The sequence below is a fragment of the Neofelis nebulosa genome, chromosome 6, assembly GCF_028018385.1.
Source record: "Neofelis nebulosa isolate mNeoNeb1 chromosome 6, mNeoNeb1.pri, whole genome shotgun sequence".
Lineage (NCBI taxonomy): Eukaryota > Metazoa > Chordata > Mammalia > Carnivora > Felidae > Neofelis > Neofelis nebulosa.
The window spans coordinates 80,560,173-80,583,141 of NC_080787.1; the positions used below are offsets into that span (position 1 = coordinate 80,560,173).

Here is a 22,969-nt window from a genome sequence, read left to right on the forward strand (position 1 = left end):
TGTTTCTATAGAAAATAATTACAATTAGAGATAAGGATGGGGTGGAGGGAGACCATCACTTTTTACTTCATACACTTTGGTTATACTTTTTACGATAAATATGTATTTTTATTTATTTTTAATTTTTTTAACGTTTACTTTTTGAGAGAGAGAGAGAGAGAGACAGACAGAGCATGAGCAGGTGAGGGGCAGGGAAAGAGAGGCAGACACAGAATCCAAAGCAGGCTTCAGGCTCTGAGCTGTCAGCACAGAGACTGACACAGGGTTCGAACTCGTGAATTGTGAAATTATGACCTGAGCTGAAGTTGGACGCTTAACTGACTGAGCCACCCAGATGCCCCAAATATGTGCTTTTAAAGAGTTAATCATTGTGCTTGCTTCAGCAGCACATATATTAAACTGGAAAGATACAGGGAAGATTAGCATGGCCCCAGCACAAGGATGACCTGCAAATGTGTGAAGCTTCCATATTTAAAAAAAATTTTTAATTAAAAAAATTAAAAATTAAAAAATTATTTATGTGCCTCATGAGTGTCTTTTTACCCATGAAGTAGTGAAAGGGTTAATTTCACTACAGTTAATGAAATGCAGGCATATAGGCATGCCTGTTTGAATTTTTTGTCATCCAAAATTCTTCCACTTAGTGCCACACTGTTTAGAAAAAATCATATTTTCTTTTTCCTACATTTTCTAAACTTTCTTCAATTGCCATATATTACTGTGCTAATGGAGAGGGGATCCCAGAATTAACATAGTAAAAATCCACAATACACCATCATTCTTTCCACAGAACCATAAAAACCTAGAACCAAAAGAGACTGGAAGTCATTCAATTCCATCTTCCTAGTAATCAAGAAATTTTTTGGGAAAAAAAGTGGAGTTTTTTTTCCTTAAAATAGATTTTTTCCTTAAAAAGTGGTTTTTTTCCTTAAAAAAGAATTTTTGTCTTAAAAAAAAGAAAGTATTTTGCAACATCCATGACATCTTATCTTTATGGTAATTAAAGAGTAGATGTGATAAAATTAATTCCTGCTTTGCAAAGACACTGCTAAGAGAATGAAAAGAAAATCTACAGACTGGGAGAAAATCTTTGCAAAGCACGTTATTTGTTAAAGGACTAATATCCAAAGTATGCAAAGAACTCTGGAGTGCCTGGCTGGCTCAGTCAGTGGAGCATGTGACTCTTGATCTCAGGGCTGTGAGTTAGAGCCCCAGACTAGGTGTAGAGATTACTTTAAAAAAATTATAAATCTTAAAAACATATGTGAAAAGAATATTTAAAATTCAACAATAAGAAAGCAAAGAACTCTAAAAAAAAAAAAAAGAAAAGAAAAGAAAGCAAAGAACTCTATTAAAAGATGAACAAAAGTTCTGAATAAATACCTCACCAAAGAAGCTATACAGATGGCAATTAAACATATGAAAAGATGCTCAACACCACATATCATTAGGGAGTTGCAAATTAAAATAGGGAAATACTACCACACACCTATTAGAGCCAAAATCCAAAATACTGACACTAAATGCTGGCAAGGATGTAGAGCAACAGGAACTTTCAATCATTGCTAGTGAGAATGCAAAATGGTATAGCCACTTTGGAAGACAGTTTGGCAGTTTCTTACAAAATTAAACATACTCTTGCCTTATGATTCAGCAGTTGCATTCCTTGGTATTTACTCAAATGAATTGAAAACTTAAGTCCACACCAAAACCAAAAATGTACTGGGTGTTTACAGCAACTTTATTTATAATTGGCAATCTTGAAAGGAACTGAGATGCCCTTCAATAGGTGAATGGATAAACATACTTTGGTATTCATATAATGGAATATTATTCTGTGCTATAAAGAAATAAGCTATGAAGCCATGAAAAGACACAGAGGGATCTTAAATACATTTTGTTAAGTGAAAGAAACCAATCTGAAAGAGCTGCAAACTGTATGATTTCAACTGTATGACATTCCAGAAAATGCAAAGCTATAGAAAAAGGTCAATGGTTGTCAGGAGTTGAGAGGGAGGGAAGGATAGATAAATGGGTAGAACACAGGGAATTTTTAGGGCAGTGAAATGACACTATTATGATACTATAATGGTGGATACATGTCATTATACATTTGTCAAAACTCATAGAATGAACTACCTAAAGAATGAACACTAATGTAAACTGTGGACTTTAGTTAATAATAATGTATCAATATTCACTTGTCAGTTGTAACAAACATACCAACTAACGCACAATGTTAATAATAGGGGACACTGGGGTAGAGGAGGCCTGGAGAAAGGAGTATAGGGAAACTATATTTTCTGCTCAGTTTTCTTAAACCTAAAAATGCTCTTTAAAAAATCTATTAATTTAAAAAATGCTAATGTATTTAAAAATTTTTTTTCTGTGTTTATTTATTTTTGAGAGAGATACAGAGTGTTAGCAGGGGAAGGGCAGAGAGAGAGGAAGACATAGAATCTGAAGAAGGCTCCAGGCTCTGAGCTGTCAGCACAGAGCCCGACAAGGGGCTCAGACTTACAAGCTGTGAGATGATGATCTGAGTAGAACTTGGCCACTTACCTGACTGAGCCACCTAGGCGCCCCCCAAATGCTAATGTTTTAAATATATTTGAAATGGTAGACATTCCTTCCATTGCTTTTTAAAAATCTTTAAAAAAATCTTTTTAGGAAGAGAGAGAGTGAGAATAGGGGAGAAGGGGTGAAAGAGAGAAAGAGAGAGAGAGAGAATCCTAAAAAGGCTCCATGCTTAGCGCCCAACACAGGGCTCAATCTCACGACCTGGGATCATGACCTGAGCTGAAACAAAGAGTTGGACACTCAACTAACTGAGTCACCAAGGTGCCCCTCTTTCTATTGCTTTTAGCTTCCTTTTCTTTTTTTCTTGTTTTTAAATTTGAAGTCCAATCTCAGGGGCACTTGGCTGGCTCAGTTGGAAGAACATGCAACACTTGATCTCAGGGGTGTGAGTTCGAGCCCCACATTGGGTATAGATATTACATAAACAAACAAACAAACAAACTTTAAAGAAAAAAAGAGCCCAGTGTCATTTTGGCTGTTTGCATTTAACTTGTACAATGAAAGGTGACTGATTAAATTATAAGAAGCCACAAACTTTATACAGGTAACTACAAAAAGAACAAGGATTATGTAAACATAAACCATAATGGTTTTATCAAAATATTCCCATTCTATTCTGAATGGACTCCCAGAATACAAGCAATCTTTGGTGGCTCAGATTTTCATGATGAATCATGGCACAAAAGAGGAAAATATAGTAATAATCTTATACTGAACATGTCCATCATGGTATGTCTGAAAGCTCTTTCCAAGGGTAACTTTGCCCAAAGTCCCTGCTAAGGGAGCAGTCTAGGCTGTCAGAGTTTTACTCTGTATTACCACTCATCCTTGCCTTGCCACAGTTTATTAAACCAGCATCAGACACCAGACCATTTCTAGAGAAAAACCAAAGATAGAGTCAGTATCTTGAGGAGGAAGTTAGAGCTGAACTATAGGAGATCATGTCAAACTAAAATTATAAGGAAACAGAAACCATAAATAAGCAGAAGCTAGGAGGAATCCACTTACTACATTCATCATTCCACAAACACATTTTGAGCACCAATTATGTTCCAGGCACTAAATTAAGCACTAGGAGAATAAAGCAGAAATATGCCTCTTGCCTTCATGGAAATCACAGCTAAGTGAGAAAAATACAGAATAAATAAGGAAACAAAATATTTATAAAATATGATAAATGCAAAGAAGAAATTAACATAATATAGTGTTACAGAATGACAGGAAGGAGGACCTACTTAGGCTGGTCAAGGAAGGCCTTTCAGAGGAAGTGACGTATAAACCAAGATCTGAAAGAGTAAACCAAGGGAAGTGAGGAATAAAAGGGAGCTGGAAGAATATTTCAATGAATAGCTTGTGCGAAAACTCTGAGAGAAGAAAGAGCTTGGTCTTTCCTGAAAGGAAGCCAGTGTGGCCAAGCATATTTGGTAAAGAAGATAATGGCTCAAGATGAATTTTGAGAAGTTGATAGGAGCAGAGCTAAATTATGCAGGACTATGTAAGTGCAATGGGACACCATTAAATTTTTTCACATGTTTAGGAACAAAATAGATATTGGGGGATGATGACAGAGTTGGAACCAGCTAAGGATGAAGTTACTTGGATGAAGGTATTGCAGAAGAAGTAGAAAGAGGTGGGACATATTCAACAGTGTATTTTGAACCTAGTTTGCCAAGGACCAAGTAGTGGACTGAAAGTAGGGAGTTAAGGGGAAAATTGATGGATGTTGATCACATTTCCTGAGTTGAGGAATTCTGAGAGAATAAGATTTCAGGAGAGTATCAGTTAAGAATCAACCAGGGAAGCAGAAGCACTATGAGTATTATGGAGTAAGGAGTTTATTATAGGAATAAGAATTAATATGATGGGAGAAGAATAGGAAGCAATGGTTCAAAAGGGAAAGTTGGAGGATGAGGGCTGAGCCACTAACCAGCCCTCCTGAAGCCTGGGTGAATAAGGGAGACATTGAAGGGGAATATAGGAAGCTGGGCACATCCAGTTGCTGGAGTGGGGTCATGAAGGAGAACTAGTGGAGAGCTATAGGGAAGGATGTTCTGTGGCCTGTGGCAGGCCTGGAGTCACTGTTGGTTAGTAGGATTAACAGTTGGGAAAAAGAGTTGGATGCAGACCAGGGGAGGCAGAGACTAAACTGAAACCAAACAGAACCTTTGCATCTGTTTTTCACTACATTTAACAAAATTCACACATTGCATTTTATTGCTTTTTTATTTCTTTCAACTAAAATTTTTTTAAGTAATCTACCCCAAGATCAAGAGTCACATGTTCTACTGACTGAGCCAGCCAAGTGCCCCTCTTTTGTTTCTTTTCACCTAGAACCAAACTGTCCAATACCATAGCTACTAGCCGCATGTGACTATTCAACTTAATTAACATTGAATAAAATCCAAAGTTCAGTTCCTGAGTCACACTAGCCTCCTATCAAGTGCTCAATAGCTACTTGTGGCTGGTGACTATGATATTGGGTAGCACTGATACAGAGCATTTCCATCACTGCAGAAAGTTCTATCAGACAGCACTAACCTATGAGCAATCACTTGCATTTTCAATTATCTTGTTATAAGAGTATTTATTTTCTTTTAATGTTTATTTATTTTTGAGAGAGAGAGAGAGAGAGAAAGCAAGTGGGGGAAGGGCAGAGAGAGAATGGGACAGAGGATCTGAAGCAAGGTCTGCGCTGACAGCAAAGAGCCTGATGTGGAGCTTGATCTCATGAACTGTGAGATCATGACCTGAGCTGAAATCAAGAGTTGGATACTTAACCAACTGAGCCACCCAGGTGCCCTTGCCTTTGTTTGTTTGTTTGCTTTTTAAATGTTTATTTATTTTTGAGAGAGACAGAGACAGAGAGAGTGCGGGAGGGGCAGAGTGAGAGGGAGACAGAAGATCTAAAGTGGGCTCTGTGCTGACACACAGTCTGTGCCACCCAGGTGCCCCTGTTTTGGTTTTTAAGATGGCAGAAGCATATTTATATACCTGTGGATAGAATTCAGTAGAAAGAAAAAGATGGAGGATACAGGAGAGAGAAGAGTTAACAAAGGAGTAAGGTTTTTGAGAAAACAAGAGTGAAAACAGTAGATATAAATAGTAGAAAGGGAGGGATTAGGCCAATGGGAAGCAGGAGGAAAAGAGACCAAAAATTCAGAGATGGACAAAAGATACTCTGAGAAAGAAAGACCATACACAGCAAGAGAGAAGACACAGAGTTGTCAGTCCCTTGAGCCTCCTGGGTCCTGTTGTCTCCCCAGGTCCAATTCTTGTGAGTGCTGACTGGACAATCAGTCTATCACTGAGTCTCAGATTCTTCAGTTCCACCCCGTGCCCCCAATGCTCATTCCCCTCCCATGTATCCTTCATGTAACAATCTATTTGGCTAAACTGAGTTCCTTGATCAAGCACAAAAGGGCCCTATTTGAATACTATCTAAGATTTAACACTTTATATGAATCCGTTGCATTATTTTGTCTATTTCTTCATCATAGTTGGTAAAATATGACATAATTTACTAGCTGTTTTTCTCCTTGTCTATGCATAGTGATTAGTGAAGTGGTAGAAAGGCCAGCAAGAAAAGTGTGAGGAAATATGGGGTGCCTGGGTGGGTCAGTCCATTGAGCATCTGACTGAATTTCAGCTCAGATCATGATCTCATGGTTTGTGAGTTGGAGCCCTGAGTCCAGCTCTGTGCTAATAGTGTGGGGCCTGCGTGGAATTCTCTCTCTCCCTCTCTCTCAAAATAAATAAGTAAACATTAAAAAAAAAAAAAAAGAAGCATGAGAAAATAAAAGTCCTAGGTAACTGGGTCACATTATCTTCCAATAAGAGAAAGATCATCATATGGTTATCAGACTACTAACTTGTATATCTTCAGTTTTGTTTGCATTTTAAATATATTTATTATTTTTTCTTATAAAAAATAATATATGCTCTTAATGAGAATTCAAGCGTTAAATAAATACATAAAATAGAACTAAAAATGTCCTAGAACCTCATTTTCAGGGACAAGTACTGTATAAAAATACAATTTTCTGATTTTTATCTCTCCAGATACTAATATTATATTCATATATTTGACAATAATTGTCTCATACCATATATGTGTGTGTATATATATATATATATATATAACTGATATAAAGTGCTTTTTCACTTAATATGTGTATTTTACCTACTTTTCACATCATCACTAATTATTGCAATATTGTACTCTTACAATAATAAATATACTATTATACTTCAGCTGACTGATAGGATTTCCACATATAAAGCATATAGTTTTTTCCTGCAGGAACCTTTAAAATGCTTGTCCTATAAACAAATATTAAAAACATATCCAAATGACCCTTGTACACATTACTGATGTACCAAATCTGATTAAAAATCATAGTAATATACATGACCGCATGGTCATTAGTTTCACACAAGTTCAGAGCTGCCTTGAATTTTTTTGAAGTCAGCATTTGACAATTTAGTCTTCCACAGGCTAAAGGTCAAATGTAATAGTGTAACAGCAGATTTTAGCCTCGTTCCAAAGCCAAAGCCAAATTTCAGTGTAATATTCATAGCAAAATGTGTAGGCTGCAGCCAAAGCTTCACTTATAGGCAAATTTATGATGTTACGTATTTCCACTGTGGGAAAATACAGAACGATAATAAATGAACTAAGCATAACATTCCAATCAGAAATAGAGAACTATGGGGGCACCTAGGTGGCTCAGTTGGTTAAGCATCTCACTCTTGATTTTGGCTCAGGTCACAATCTTACAGTTCATGAGATTGAGCCCCACGTCCAGCTCCATTCTGGCAGCACAGAGCCTGCTTCGTTGGGATTCTCTCTCTCTCTCTCTCTCTCTCTCTCTGCCCCTCCCCTGCTTGCTCTCTCTTGCTGGTGTGCTCTCTCTCAAAATAAATAAAATAAAATAAGAAATAAAGAACTATGAAATAACATAAGGTAAAATTTAAAAAGGAAAAATGAGGGTGATGGGCACTGAGGAGGGCACCTATTGGGATGAGCACTGGGTGTTGTATGGAAATCAATTTGACCATAAATTTCATATTAAAAAAATAAATACATAAATAAAAATTAAAAAAATAAAAAGGAAAAATGAGGAAAAACAGAAAAAATCCATTGAAAAATAGGAGAAGAATGTAATTCATTTATATACCCCAAAACTATTTTTCCTTCTAAAGAACCAGTAATACAGACTAAAGTCAGGCAGCTTAACTGAGGAAAGAGGGTAAAAACACAATTCAGAAAATTAAGAATGATAATACAATTACATTTACAAGATTTTGTTTTTAATCATGAATACTTTATGTACTACTCCATAATGCTGTGCTGTAAGTCTGGAAATTTGATAAAATTGAACATTTCCTAGGAAAATGTGTTATCAGATAAGTGAAGTAAAAGACAGAAAAGAATTAAAAACTAAGGGAAGGGTGCCTGGGTGGCTCAGTCAGTTGATTTCTGCTCAGGTCATGATTGCACAGTGGACAGATTGAGTCCTGCATCAGGCTCCATGGTGGGCATGGAGCCTGCATGGGATTCTCTCTTTCTCCCCTCCCTGCCCTTCAAGTGTGCATTCGCTCTCTTTCTCAAAACAAATAAACATTAAAAAAAATACAACAGGAGAAATTAAAAAGATAAAGAATTAACTCCTCAAAGGGTTTTGGGCCTAGATAGTTTGAAGAGTGGATTCTTTCATGAAAAATATAATTATACTGTTATAGAAATGGTTACATAGAATGGAAAAAGAAAGTCTCTTAGTTCATTTTATAAAATCAGCATAAACTTTGATATAAAACCTGACAAAGCACAAACACACAAATTCAGAACAATTTCCACCATTAAAGAAATGTAAAAATCCTAAATAAAACAAGTACTTGCAAGTTAAATTCTCCAATTGGTTAGAAACATGGTCAAGTTTATCCTCAAACACCTGATCTAATACATCACATCAAGAGGTCAAATAGATCATTGCGACAGATGCCTAAAAGGCATATGAAGGGGCACCTGGGTGGCTCAGTTGGTTGAGCATCCAACTTTGGCTCTGGTCGTGATCTCACGGTTTATAAGTCTGAGCCCTGCATTGGGCTCCATTGCTTCGTATCCTGTCCCCCTTTTTCTGCCCCTCCCTCTCAAAATAAATTAACATTTAAAAAGGCATATGATAAAAATAAAACCTACTTTCGAGTTTTGTTTTGTTTTGTTTGAGCGAGAAAGAGAAAGAGCATGAGCAGGGGAGGAGAAGAGAGAGAGGGGGACAGAATCCCAAGCAGGCTCCACAAAGTCAGTGTGCAGAGCCCCATGTGGGGCCAGAATTGTCCAAACTGTGAGATCATGACCTGAGCTGAAATCAAGAGTTGGACGCTTAACTTACTGAGCCACCCAGGTGACCCTGAGTCTTTTTAAAAAGTAATCTCTATGGGGCGCCTGGGTGGCGCAGTCGGTTAGGCGTCCGACTTCAGCCAGGTCACGATCTCGCGGTCCGTGAGTTCGAGCCCCGCGTCGGGCTCTGGGCTGATGGCTCGGAGCCTGGAGCCTGTTTCCGATTCTGTGTCTCCCTCTCTCTCTGCCCCTCCCCCGTTCATGCTCTGTCTCTCTCTGTCCCAAAAATAAATAAAAAACGTTGAAAAAAAAAAAAAAGTAATCTCTATACCCAGGGTGGGGTTCAGAGTCACAACCCCAAGATCAATAGTTGCACACTCTACCAACTGAGCCAGCCAGGAGCTCCCTATATTTGAGTTTTATTTTTTATTTTTAAATTCTTTTTTTAAAATTTGCTTTAATGTTTATTTATTTTTGAGAGAGAGAGAGAGAGAGAGAGAGAGAGAATGAGTTGGGGGGGGGCGGGGCAGAGAGAGAGGGAGACACAGAAACTGAAGCAGGCTCCAGGCTCTGAGCTGTAAGCACAGAGCCTGATGCAGAGTTCGAACTCACAAGTTGTGAGATGACCTGAGCCGAAGTCAGACACTTAACCAACTGAGCCACCCAGATGCTCCTTAAATTCTTTTTAAAGTTTGTTTATTTGAGTGAGAGAGAGAGGGAGGGAGAGAGACGGACCGTGTACAGGGGAGGGACAGACAAGGGAAACAGAGAATCCCAACGGGACTCCACTCTGACAACATAGAGCCTGATGTGGGGCTCGAACTTATGAACTAGGAGATCTTGATCTGAGCCAGTCAGATGCTTAACAAAGTGGGCGCCTTTTGAGTTTTAATAATAATAAACCAGAAAGTGAATAAAAATTCCTTAAGATAATAAAAAATACTTTCATGAAATATAAGAAATATCACACTTAACACTGAAATACTAGTGTTTCTGTTAAAGTACAGAATACAAAGGGGATCCTGCCCTTACCAGTATTTAACAAGTTTAGGAGGGTTGCCTTGGTGGCTCAGTCGGTTGAGCGTGACTCTTGATCTCAGCTCAGGTCATGATCTCAAGGTTGGTGGGTTTGAGCCCCATATCGGATTTTGTGCTGACAGCCTGCTTGCAGTTCTCTCTCTCCTCTCTCTCTGCCCCTCTCCCTGCTTGTTGTGTACATCTATAACTAAAAGATCAATACGGCAGCCAGATAAGAAAGCCATCACCAATTCTATTAGATTTCCTGTATGCCAGCAATACCTGGTAATAAAAATATGGTGGGAAAGACTTCAGATTCACAATAATAAAACTTTACACATGTGTGTGTATTCACACACACATACACAAACATATATAAAATGGTCACCTCTAAAGGGATTGTGAAGATCATATATCAGGAAAATTATAAAACTTATATTCAGTGCTCTAAAAATAAGACTTGTATGAATGGAGAGATATAGAGATACATATTCTAAATGAGGTCAACTGTTGTAAAAATTGTCAATAGTTCCTAAATAGATTTGGGACAATAAGCCTCTGGAAATGAAGTTAATATATGTCGAGGATTTTAAAAGGAGTATGTTATTTAATCCAGTAATAATTTTGCTTCTAGGGCTTTATCTGAAGAAAATAATCACAGACCTTGAAAAAGATTTAAGTACAATGAGATGCATATATAATACTGTAATATATTTTACTTAGAAAATAGAAAATATGTGGGGCACCTGGCTGGCTTAGTCAGTAGAGCATCTGATTTTTTTTTCAAAAAAAATTTTTTTAAATGTTTATTTATTTTTGAGAGAGAGACAGATTATGAACGGGAAAGGGGCAGAGAGAGAGAGAGACAGGAATTGGAAACAGGCTCCAGGCTCTGAGCTGTCAGTACAGAGCCCAATGCGGGGCTCGAACTCACAAACCTCGAGATCATGACCTGAGCCGAAGCCAGACGCTTAACCACCTGAGCCACCCAGGCGCCCCTCAAAATTTTTTATTAAAATTTTTTTTTAATGTTTATTTTATTTTTGAGAGAGAGAGACAGAGCATGAGCAGGAGAGGGGCAGACACAGAATCTGAAGCAGGCTCCGGTCTGTCAGCACTGGGCCCAACGTGGGGCTCAAACCCATGAACTGTGAGATCATGACCCAAGCCGAAGTTGGACGCTTAACTGACTGAGCCATGCAGGCACCCCTCAAATTTTTTTTACGTTTACTTATTTACTTTGAGAGAGAGAGAGAGAGAGAGCGCGCACAAGCTGGGGAAGGGCAGAGAGAAGGAGAGACAGAATCCCAAGCAGGCTCCATGCCATTAGTGTAGAGCTCAGTGCAGGGCTCAAACTCACAAACCATGAGATCATGACATGAGCTGAGATCAAGAGTCGGATGCTTAACCAACTCGGCCACCCAGGTGCCCTAGAGCATTTGACTCTTGATCTAGAGGTTGTGAGTTTGAGTCTCATGTTGGGTGTAGATATTACTTAAAGGAAAAGAAAAGAAAAGAAAAGAAAAGAAAAGAAAAGAAAAGAAAAGAAAAGAAAAGAAAAGAAAAGAAAAGAAAAGAAAAGAAAAGAAAAGAAAAGAAAAGAAAAGAAAAGAAAAGAAAGGGAAGGGAAGGGAAGGGAAAGGAAAGGAAAGGAAAGGAAATAGGAAATGTGTTTTTAATTCAATGCAACATTATTTATTGAGCACTTCCTATATGCCAGATTCTGTGCTCAACAATAGAGGATCAGATAAATAAAATAGTCATTGTCGCTTCCCTCACAAGACCAAAGTCAGCTGAGCAGTTATACAATATGGTGATGAATTCAATGCTAGGAGAAAGGATTATACTGGAGCGCTTAGAAGAGTGACTCACCTGAACTTAGGGGTCAGAGAAGGATTCCCAAAAAGGTGATGTCTGTACTAGATCTTCAAGACTGAGTGTTATCTAAGTGAAGAGATAAAGAAGATTACAGGCTGAAAGAAAGCATATGCAAGCACTCAAGGGTAAGAGAAACATGGTGCCTTCTAGAATTGAGAAAAGTTCATTGCAGTTAGAATGCAAAGTGCTGGGGCACCTGGGGGGCTCAGTCGGTTAAGCGTCTCACTCTTGATTTCAGCTCAAGTCATGATCTCACTGTTCATGAGATCGAGCCCCACATGGGGCTCTGTGCTAACAGCACAGAGCCTGCTTGGGATTTTCTCTCTCTGTCTCTCTCTCTGCCCATCCCCTGTTCCAGCTATAAATAAACTAAAAAAAAAAGCAAAGTGCTTAGATAGGCAGAAGGCAGGTCTGGGAAAGGAAAATTAATATTGTAAGATGTGATAGTGAAGAGATAACCCACAACCTGATTATGAAGTCCTTTACCATCTAGAACTGAGGCTTTCACACTTTTTTGACTATGACTTAAAGAAAAAGATAGAGGGGTGCCTGGGTGGCTCATGTGGTTAAGCGTCCAACTTCAGTTCATGATCTCACCATTCGTGGGTTCAAGCCCAGCATCATGTTCTATGCTGACAGCTCAGAGCCTGGAACCTGCTTCAGATTCTGTGTCTCCCTCTCTCTCTGCCCCTCCCCCACTGAAACTCTGTCTCTCTGTCTCTCTCTCTCTCTCAAAAATGAATAAACACTAACAAATTAAAAAAAAATAAAATTGTCAGTACTGGAATATTACAAAGAGAAAAAAAATTTTTTTTAAAGAAAAAGATATAATTCACAATGCCACCAGTTTACAAATTTCATAGATATGTACACATGAATCATATTTCATGATAATATTTTTACTATGTGCAAACACTCCTATATTTTCTATTTCATGCTCAATTTTACTTTTATTTTTTTTATTTATTTATTTTTTAATTTTTTTTTCAATGTTTTTTTATTTATTTTTGGGACAGAGAGAGACAGAGCATGAACAGGGGAGGGGCAGAGAGAGAGGGAGACACAGAATCTGAAACAGGCTCCAGGCTCCGAGCCATCAGCCCAGAGCCTGACGCGGGGCTCGAACTCACGGACCGTGAGATCGTGACCTGGCTGAAGTCGGACGCTTAACCGACTGCGCCACCCAGGCGCCCCAAAATTTTACTTTTAAAAAATGCTGTTTGCATCCGATGAACCTACACTAAGCCTTTGTGTGAATTAGAAATAAGCATTCACTCTGGGCAGTTGCAACTTGGAGACTCCAGGCCTGGCCTTGGAGAGTGAAAAGGGCAGTGGAGGGTGTCATTATCTAAAGAAGATGCCACTTCCTCATGGTGGATGAAACTCTACAGACTTGCCCCTAACATTTGCAGAGCTTAGGGCAAGAGTACAATTAGAGGCCCACATCTTAAAGTTGTAGCTCACTCTAATTGACTATTGTGTTGTTCTATTCTAAATGTGTTCTATTCTTCTAACCTGACACTTATAACTTCATAATGACCTAAAAGACCAAGTTCAAATTCAAAATTCTTAGAATCAGAGTTCAATGTTGGCATATGACTTCAATCCTGGTCCTCTTCTCTTCCTACTTCCAAGTCCATCCTATACCAAAAAGGGCCTCATTCGTATACATGTGGACTTCTTGATCCACTTGTCTTAGTTCTATTCACTATTCCCCTATCCCCCAGCAAACAGTTAGAAATAATTTCAGAACTGTTTGGACAGGGAATTCTATAGTTCTGGGTATCTGAGCCAAAATGGGGTTTTTATATGAAAGTGGCATTGCCTGAGGAGCCCAAGAGTAGGGTTCTCTAAAGCCTTGCTACTCAAAATGTGGTCCATGCACCAGCAGCATGAGTATCACATGAAAGCTTGCAAAAATCCAGAATATTGGTTGGCACCTGGCTGACTCAGTCAGTAGAGTATGTAACTCTTGATCTAGGGGTTGTGAGTTTGAGCCCCACATTGAGTGTACAGATTACTTAAATAAAATCTTTGGGGTGCCTGGTGGCTCAGTCTGTTAAGCATCCAACTTAAGCTCAGGTCATGATCTCACGGTTTGTGAGTTAGAGCCCTTTATCAGGGTCTCTGCTGTCAGAGCAGAGCCTGCTTCAGATCCTCAGTCTCTCCCTCTCTCTCTGTCCCTCCCTCACCTGCCCCCCCCCAAATAAAAATATAAAACTTAAAATAAAAATAAAATAAAATAATTTTAAAAAATGCAGAATCTTGGGCCTCATCCTAGACCAACAAAATCAGAATCTGCGGTTTAACAAGGCCTCCCATTGATTTGCATGCACTTTAATTTAACACTACTACAAAGCAAGCAGGCCAGGGTAGGGGCCACTCCCAGGTCTAAGGTCAGAATCATACCACATGTCAGGGTATGCTATGCAGGGCAAAGAAGGGCAGGTAGGGTGCAAGCTGGATTTCAGATCCTTTTCTCTTTCTTGAGCATCCTTGTGTAGAGTGCAACTGTAGGGTAAGGTTTTGACAAATTTCAGAAAGGCTTTAAACAAGAAAATGACTTAATAATGTTTATAATTTAGTTCATACTTGCTATAGGATGGATTGGTGAAGAGCAACCTGAGCTGGCTACATAATTTGCTGGGTCTAGGACAAAATAAGTATGTAGGGCTTCTTGTTGAAAAAAAGCAGGAGAAATGTGTTATAGGTACTAAAATATAAACCTTTTTCATTCTTCTGCAGTCTTTTTCTTCATTTGTCATGGTACTTTCTATTTGTTATTTAACATTCTAACTAGAGAAAAATTAAAAATTTAAATTATTAGCATAAATTTTACCATTCATCTTTATATTGTGCAAAGTCAGTTTTAGATGCAAATATAAGAACAGTCAACTCATGAAGAATCATTGAAATGTTATAATTTGTATTTCATAACTGATACATGCATATGTATTTTGTTCTTTCAGAACAGTGGAAACACTGTACAAACCAGCTCAACTTTTTCTTTAACTTTTTGATAGGTGCATTTTCTACCAATACTCTTTTGCATGCTGTTGTGTCAGGAGGGCCTTGAAGGAAAAGTAAGTATGGGTTTTCCCTCCTTCTTTATTTCTCTCTTTCTTTTAAATATTTATTTATTTATTTATTTTGAGAGAGAGAGAAAAGGAGTGTGAACAGCGGGAGGGGCAGAGAGAGGGAGAGAGAAAATCCCAAGCATTTCTTAGAATACCATTACCTTCTTTTTAACCTCAAAACAAGTTGATTCCCCAGTGGAAACCATGGCTTTCTTCTACTGACATACACTTAACACTCTTGCCTTGTACTCATTTGAGCCTCACTGAACTCCCACACATCGTGGGTCTACTGGAATTCTGTGCTCATGAGGCACTGTGGCCACAATATAGAAAGAGAGTGACAAGAAAAGGCAGCCATGTATATTGCCTTTTTCTCCTCTGCTCACACACATGTTCTATTGTCCCATTGGACTTCACTTATAAAATATAAATTCAAAGATAAAAATATTAAGAATTTCAAGATGGCAGGGCACCTGGGTGGTTCAGTTGGTTGTGTCCGACTTCGGCTTAGGTCATGATCTCACAGTTTGTGAGTTCAAGCCCCCCATTGGGGTCTCTGCTGTCAGCATAAAGCCCACATTGGATCCTCTGTTCCTCTCTCTCTCTGCCCCTCCCCCACTTGCTCTTTCTTTCTTTCTTTCTTTCTTTCTTTCTTTCTTTCTTTCTTTCTCTCAAAAATAAATAAACATAAAAAAAAGAATTTCAAGATGGCAACTTCAGAACATAAAACCAAGTGAAGGGCTCTTTTGAGTGAAGGTTCTGCATGACTGCACAAGTCATCTGCCCCTGACACTGGCCCTAAGAGCAACGACAGAGGAAGGAGACAGATAAAGAGGATGGTGTAATAATTGAGATGAGAGAGGATTGTGGCTGATCCTAAGGAGTAGCCTTGAAAATGAGGGAAAGCAGAGTTTCAAGAAATATTTGGACACCCAGACCAGTAGCATGTGTAGATTGCTTGGTGGTAGAGGGATAAGGGAAAGGGAAGTGAGGAATAAGTTCATGGTATGGTTTTGGCAATGGGAAGAATGGAAATGTTACTTTCTGGGAATGTTAGAGAAAGAACTGGAATGGAGGGATGGGAAGGAGGTTAAAAATGTTAGTCTGAGGTACATGTATCCCATGGTAGTGATGTTTATAGACAGGATATTCAGATCTGAATCTCTGGAGAGAGATATGAACCAGAGTTATTGACTTGGAACTATAGTTATTGATTTGCTTAGGAAGAGTGTGCAAAGTAAGAAAAGGACCCAGCATACTATCTTGAGGAACATCAACATGTATATATATGGAAGAAACATCTTCAAAAGAATCTGAGAAGGACGAGCCCTGCATTGGGCTCTGTGCCAACAGCTCAAAGCGTGGAGCCTGCTTCCCATTCTGTGTCTCCCTCTCTCTCTGCCCCTCCCCCACTTATGCTCTGTCTCTCTTTCTCTCAAAAATAAGTAAACATTAAAAAAAAATTAAAAAAAAGAATCTGAGAAGGAACAGTCACAAAATGTGGAGAAAATATAGGAAAGAATAGCTTTTCAGACACCAAATGAAAAGAGAATTTCAGGAAGATAGAATGGTCAACATGGTCAGATACTGCTGACAGATCAAGCAAGGAGGGATTTAAGGTTCCCCTGGCTTTAATGACAAGTTCATCTGGGGACCTTGGCAAAGGGAATTTCAGTGGAATGGGGAGGAGAAAGGTGAGAATACAAAGGGTGAAGTGTGAGTAGAAGATCAATATATAAAGCAAGTATAGATGACTATTTCAAGAAATTTGGCTGTAAACAAGGAGCAAGGGATAACTGGTCAGTTAGAAAGGAACGCGAAGGCCAGGGATATTTTAATTTCTGCATAAAAAGATACTGGACACTTAAAGTTGGGAGGAGCCAGGAGAGAAGGAGAAGTCAAAGATAGAGGAGAAAGAAGGGATTATTTTGATATGCAGGTTTTTAATGTTTATTTCTTTCTGAGACAGAGAGACAGAGCATGAGTAGTGGAGGGGCAGAGAGAGAGGGAGACACAGAATCTGAAGCAGGCTCCAGGATCTGAGCTGTCAGCAAGAGCCCAACACGGGGCTTGAACTCACAGATGGTGAGATCATGACCTGAGCCGAAGTCGGATGTTCAACCGACTGAGCCACCCAGGTGCCCTAATATACAGGTTTTTAAGAAGGCAGGTAAGCTCCACAAACAGGCCAGGGATTGTTGCTTTGTTCACTGTTTTGTGCCTACGGCAGTATATTTGTTTCCTCGGACTGATGTAACAAAGTACTGCAAGCTGGGTGGCTCAAAACAATAGAAATTTAATGTCTTACAGCTCTGGAGGCTCGAAGTGTGAAATCAAGATATTTTCAGGGTTATGCTCCCTCTGGAACTTTCCTTGCCTCTTCCTAGCTTCTGGTAGTATGCAGATAATCTTTGGCTTTCCTTGGCTTGCAGCTGCAGAACTTAAAGCACTGCCTTCATTGCAACATGACATTCACTCTGTGTCTCTGCTTTCACATGATCATCTTCTTATGAGGACACCAGTCATATTGGATCAGGGGGTCTACCCTACTCCAGTATCACCCCATCTTAACTAATTACATCTACAATGACCCTATTTCCAAGTGAGGTCACATTCTGAAGTACTGGGGTTTAGGTCTTCAACGTGTCTCTTTTTTGGGGGGGGCAGGGATATAACTTATAACAAATATAGGAAGTGTTGATTCAATATTTATTGCAAAAATGAATGTGATTTGTAGAACTGGAGGCAGAATTTGCCTTAGACCAGAGGGGGACACCATTCCATTATAATGAGATGGAAGGAAAAACTGGCTACATACAGTGCCTGGCATAAGGAAATCGCGTCAGCTGAAGTCTTTAAAATTCTCCATGAAGAGAGGGCTGAAATCTCTGAGGTGAAGGGACAGTTGAGGTAGGGGAGTGAGGAGTTGGGAGGTTTGGAGGAAAAAGTAAGTCTGAAATGGGGGAGAAAACTAACAAGGGAAAGGGTGACTGCCTAGAATCACTGAGGGGCTGGTTGAGAGTAAAGACCATGAATGTATAATGGCATAAATCTGCCTGACTGTATCATTTTTTTAAAAAAAATGTTTATTTATTTTGAGAGATAACATGCGTGAACAGTGGAGTGGGGCAGAGAGAGGGAGAGAGAGAATTTCAAGCAGGCTCTGCACTGTCCACAGAGTCCTATGGGACCCCATGAACCGTGAGATCTTGACCTGAGCCAAAATCAAGAGTGAGATGCTTAGTCGACTGAGCCACCCAGGTGCCCTGGGAGAGTCCGCAGCCGTGCTATGTGATTTTTGCAGCAGGGCAAATGGCTGGGGCAAGTCAGCCATTTGGGGCATCAAATACTGTATATTTGATATACCATAGTTCCCCCTTATCCACAGTTTCACTTTCTGTGGGTTCATTTACAATGCCTACATCATTCACTTCACTTCATCTCACATCATCATGAGAAGGGTGAGTAGAGTACAATAAGATATTTTAAGAAAGAACATGTTCACAGAAATTTTATTATAGTATTTGTTATAATTATTCTATTTCATTATTAGTTATTGTTATTTTTATTTTAAATTTTTAAAAAAGATTTTAGTTTTACTAATCTCTATACCCAATGTGGGGTTCACAACCCCAAGATCAAGAGTTGCACGCTTTACTGACTGAACCAGCCAGGCGCCCCTTAGTTATTGTTGTTAATCTCTTAATGCGCCTGGTTCATAAATTAAACCTTATCATAGGTATGTATGTATGAGAAAAAAACATAGCATATATAGGGTTTGGTACTATCCACGGTTTTAGACATCCACTGGGGGTCTTGGAAAGTATCCTCTGCAGATACAGGGAGACTATTGTATAATGAGGAGGTTCTTTTTTTTTTTTTTTTTTTTTTTTCAACATTTTTTAATTTATTTTTGGGACAGAGAGAGACAGAGCATGAACGGGGGAGGGGCAGAGAGAGAGGGAGACACAGAATCGGAAACAGGCTCCAGGCTCCCAGCCATCAGCCCAGAGCCTGACGCGGGGCTCGAACTCACGGACCGCGAGATCGTGACCTGGCTGAAGTCGGACGCTTAACCGACTGCGCCACCCAGGCGCCCCAAGGAGGTTCTTAATTATTTGTGCCGTGGACTACTTGCCACTCTGGTGAAGCCTATGGACCCCTTTTGAAAAAAATATTTTTAAGGGCATACAACAAACTACATAGGATTACATATAAAGTCTTACATTAAAATACAGTTATAAAACTATTTAAACAAATTAAATGTATGCTATAGTAATGTAGGTGTGCCATGGCCTGAATGTTAGTGTTCCCCCAAACCCAAATGTCATAATCGTCACACCAATATGATGGTGTTAGGAGGTTGAACCTTTGGGAGATGATTAGGTCATAAGGGTGGAGCTCCCTCTTATAAAAGAGACCTGGGGGCGCCTGGGTGGCTCAATCAGTTAGGCGTTCAACTTTTTTCTTGTTTTCATTTTTAAGGACATTTTTTAATGAAATGGGGAAAAATCTTTGAAGTTATCTCTACCACACAGATGTATGCTAACTTGGCAACTAGAAGACATTGGTCAGAAATTTTACACTTGGAATTGTAGTTTTCTTTTTATTCATGGAGGAAAATTTGTCATCACAGAAAGAGTCATAATCTGGATAAAGTGAATGAATATATAGTTTACTTTCAAATTGAAGAGTAACTGACAACATGATTTTTAACATTCTCTTTTAAAAATTTTTTCTCACATTTATTTATTTTTAAGAGACAGAGAGACAGAACATGAGTAGGGGGAGAGGGCAGAGAGAGAGGGAGATACAGAATCCAAAGCAGGCTCCAGGCTCTGAGCTGTCAGCACAGAGCCTGACCCGGGGCTTGAACCCATGAACTGTGAGATCATGACCTGAGCCAAAGTTGGACACTTAACCAACTGAGCCACCCAGGCGCCCCTAACCTGCTCTTTTTCTCAAGACTGATCACTACCAATTAAGAATATTGTTGTCAATGCTATTAATAATGCTGTTAGTAAAATTAGAACACTGAATGAAAAGATTTGATTATGGGATTTTGCTTAAGATTTGATTATTTGATTATCATGACTTATGTGCATCAGAACCCCAATCCTTTATTTGGGGGGATTTCCCACTTTAAGAATCTCGGAATTGACATTTGGATGCATTTGCTCTGAATATTGAATTGGGAGAAACTGACGCAATGAAGCAGGGACCACAGAAAACTCATTTTGATGGTGGTGGCAGACCATGTAGTGATGTCAAGACCAGCAACATTCAGAAGAATGAACCTGGACTACTTTCTTATGCCATACACAAAAATAAATTCAAAGTGGATGAAAGACCTAAATGTGAGAGAAGAAACCATCAAAATCCTATAGGAGAAAACAGGCAGCAACTTCTTTAACCTCAGCCACAGCAATTTATTTGACATGTCTCTGAAGGCAAGGGAAATAAAAGCAAAAATGAACTATTGGGATCTCATCAAGATAAAAAGCTTCTGCACAGTGAAGGAAACAATCATCAAAACTAAAAGGCAACCAACGAAATGGGAGAAGATATTTGCAAATGACATATCAGATAAAGGATTAGTATCCAAAATCTAGTACACACAAAACAAATAAGCCAGTGATGAAATGGGCAGAAGAAATGAATAGACCCTTTCCCAAAGCGTCCATCTCTTGATTTCTGCTCAGGTCATGATCTCACAGTTCGGTTCATGGGTTCAAACCCCGCATTGGGCTCTGCACTGACAGTGCGGAGCCTGCTTGGGATTCATGCCTCTTTCTGTCCCTCCCCCACTCTCATGTGCACTCTCTCAAAAAAAAAATAAATGTTAAAAGAGAGAGAGAGAGAGAGAGAGAGAGAGAGAGAGAGAGAGAGACCCCAAAGAGCTCCCTCACTCCCATCCATTATGTGAGGATATAATGAGAAACTGTGACCTAGAAGAGTGCTCTCATCCACCCATGCTGGCATACTGGATCTTGCACTTCCAGCCCCTATAACTATGAGAAATAAATTTGTGTTGTTAATAAGCTACCTAGTATGTGGTATATTGTTATAGCAGCCTGAATGGACTAAGATAATGTGCTTCCTTGCATTAAACAAGATCTAGTGGCAGGCTTAAAAACGACCATATTTCCTAGGTAGAAATAAGCATAAATAAAAATTTTAAATTATTTGTATATGATAGTAACTGAAATGCAATGTGTATAAAAATAGCTGTGTTTTCTATTGGTGATAAATTCATAGATACTGCTAATAGTTCTCTGGTATATTGCTTACTTTTGTTATTGAAATAAACATTACATTTCAGTTGATGCTTCATGAAACTGAAGATAATAGCTTTTTCCCTACCCAAGTTCATAGACCACTTGATTTCCATTATGGCTCCTTGAAGGCCAGTAGATCCCAGGTAAGAGTGCTGGGTGTAGAGAGGAGAAAATGGAAGAAATCAAAGAACTGAGAAACCAAATTGTTAAGACATTGATGTGCAGACATTGGAAACAGATGATACAGAATAGCACAGCAAAGCTGGTCCTCAACTCCTCAAAATTTAATAAGGGTAAGTAACTAGACAGTTGGAAAATAATAGCCTTACGGCAGGACACAGGGTGGCCAGTCAGGTGGAATGAACATGAAAAAAATCAGGGGGTTGTACATAAAGATGGAGAAATAATTGTCAAGAAGTGGCAGTAGGGTGCAAGGAAGACATTGGATTTTAACTTCCACACATGAGGGAAATGGCTTCAGAAGTCTGCAAAGGGGGGCACCTAGCTCGCTCAGGTAGTAGAGCATTTGACTCTTGATCTTGGGGTTGTGAGTTTGAGCCCCATTTGGGTATGGAGGTTACTTAAAAAAAAAAAAAAAAAAGGATGCAAGGGGAAGTGGTGCCCTCAGGAGAGAAGCACAATTTACTTAAGGCAAGGAGCTGGAAGGTATGTATAAAAACATGGTTAAGGATGTTAGGTAGTTTCTTACCCCTATAGACTGTGCAGTGTAAAAGACTGGGAGAGAAGGTACATGATGGGGTGCAGTATGGACTAGAATGGCTGCAAATGGATGTGAGAAGATACATTTTCAGAAATGTTTAATTTATGGATGGTAATATAAACCCACTATCCAGAAATAACCAGTGTAGCATTATTGTTTGGAATATTTATTGCTGTAAAATTTGTCATCATGACAAAATTCAAAGCAATCGAAATTTTCAGTCTTAGGGAATTGGTTAGTTATTGAATATCCATAAAAATGAAGTTTCCTAGATGTTGCCAATGAGAACAATGAGTAGAAGAATTTTTAGAGGCATTGAAAATTGTCACTATAGAATATTAAGTAAAAAAAAAAATTAGGGGGGGCCCTGGGTGGCTCAGTCTGTTGAGCGTCCAACTTCGGCTCAGGTCATGATCTCATGGCTTGTGAGTTCAAGCCCCGTGTCAGGCTCTGTGCTGACAGCTCAGAGCCTGGAGCTTCTTCGGATTCTGTGTCTTTCTCTCTCTCTCTCTGCCCCTTCCCCACTCACACTCTGTCTCTCTCTGTCTCTCAAAAACAAATAAACATTAAATTTTTTTTTAAAATTAGGATAACAAACCATATACAGCATAATTCAAATTTTATTAAAATTTATATCTGCATACAGAAATAAATAAAACATTTTTTACAGTGGTTATTTCGGACTTGTGGAATTATGAGTTATTTTCATTTTACTCTTAATACCTTCCTTCTTTTTACATTTTTATATATTTTATAATTTTTTCTTTTTATAATTTTTTAATAGGTAAAAAAGAAAAACAAAAATATAACTTTTAGGAAATTAGATACATTTAAATACTCCAGAACCTGTGCCTAAAGTTGAAAACGTATATTTTACTTACTCTGGAAGTTCGTGTTCTGTACATCATTCTTTTTTTTTTTCTTCTTTTTTTAGAGAGAGCAAGTGGCATGAGAGCACATACAGGGGAGAAGGGGGAGAGAGGACAGAGGGAGAGAGAGACAGAGAGAAAGAACCCCAAGCAGGGTCCTCGCTCAGTGCAGAGCCCAATGTAGTGCTTGATCTCACGACCCTGGGATC

The 22,969-nt window shown here is 39.0% G+C and overlaps 1 non-coding gene across 1 annotated transcript; it reads left to right on the forward strand.

The window, feature by feature from the left end:
- The first annotated feature begins 370 nt into the window (after nucleotides 1-370).
- LOC131515564 (U6 spliceosomal RNA) lies at nucleotides 371-476 on the forward strand. Its single transcript, XR_009263632.1, has one exon. It is a non-coding gene; the product is annotated as a U6 spliceosomal RNA (small nuclear RNA).
- Nucleotides 477-22,969: the final 22,493 nt, after the last annotated feature.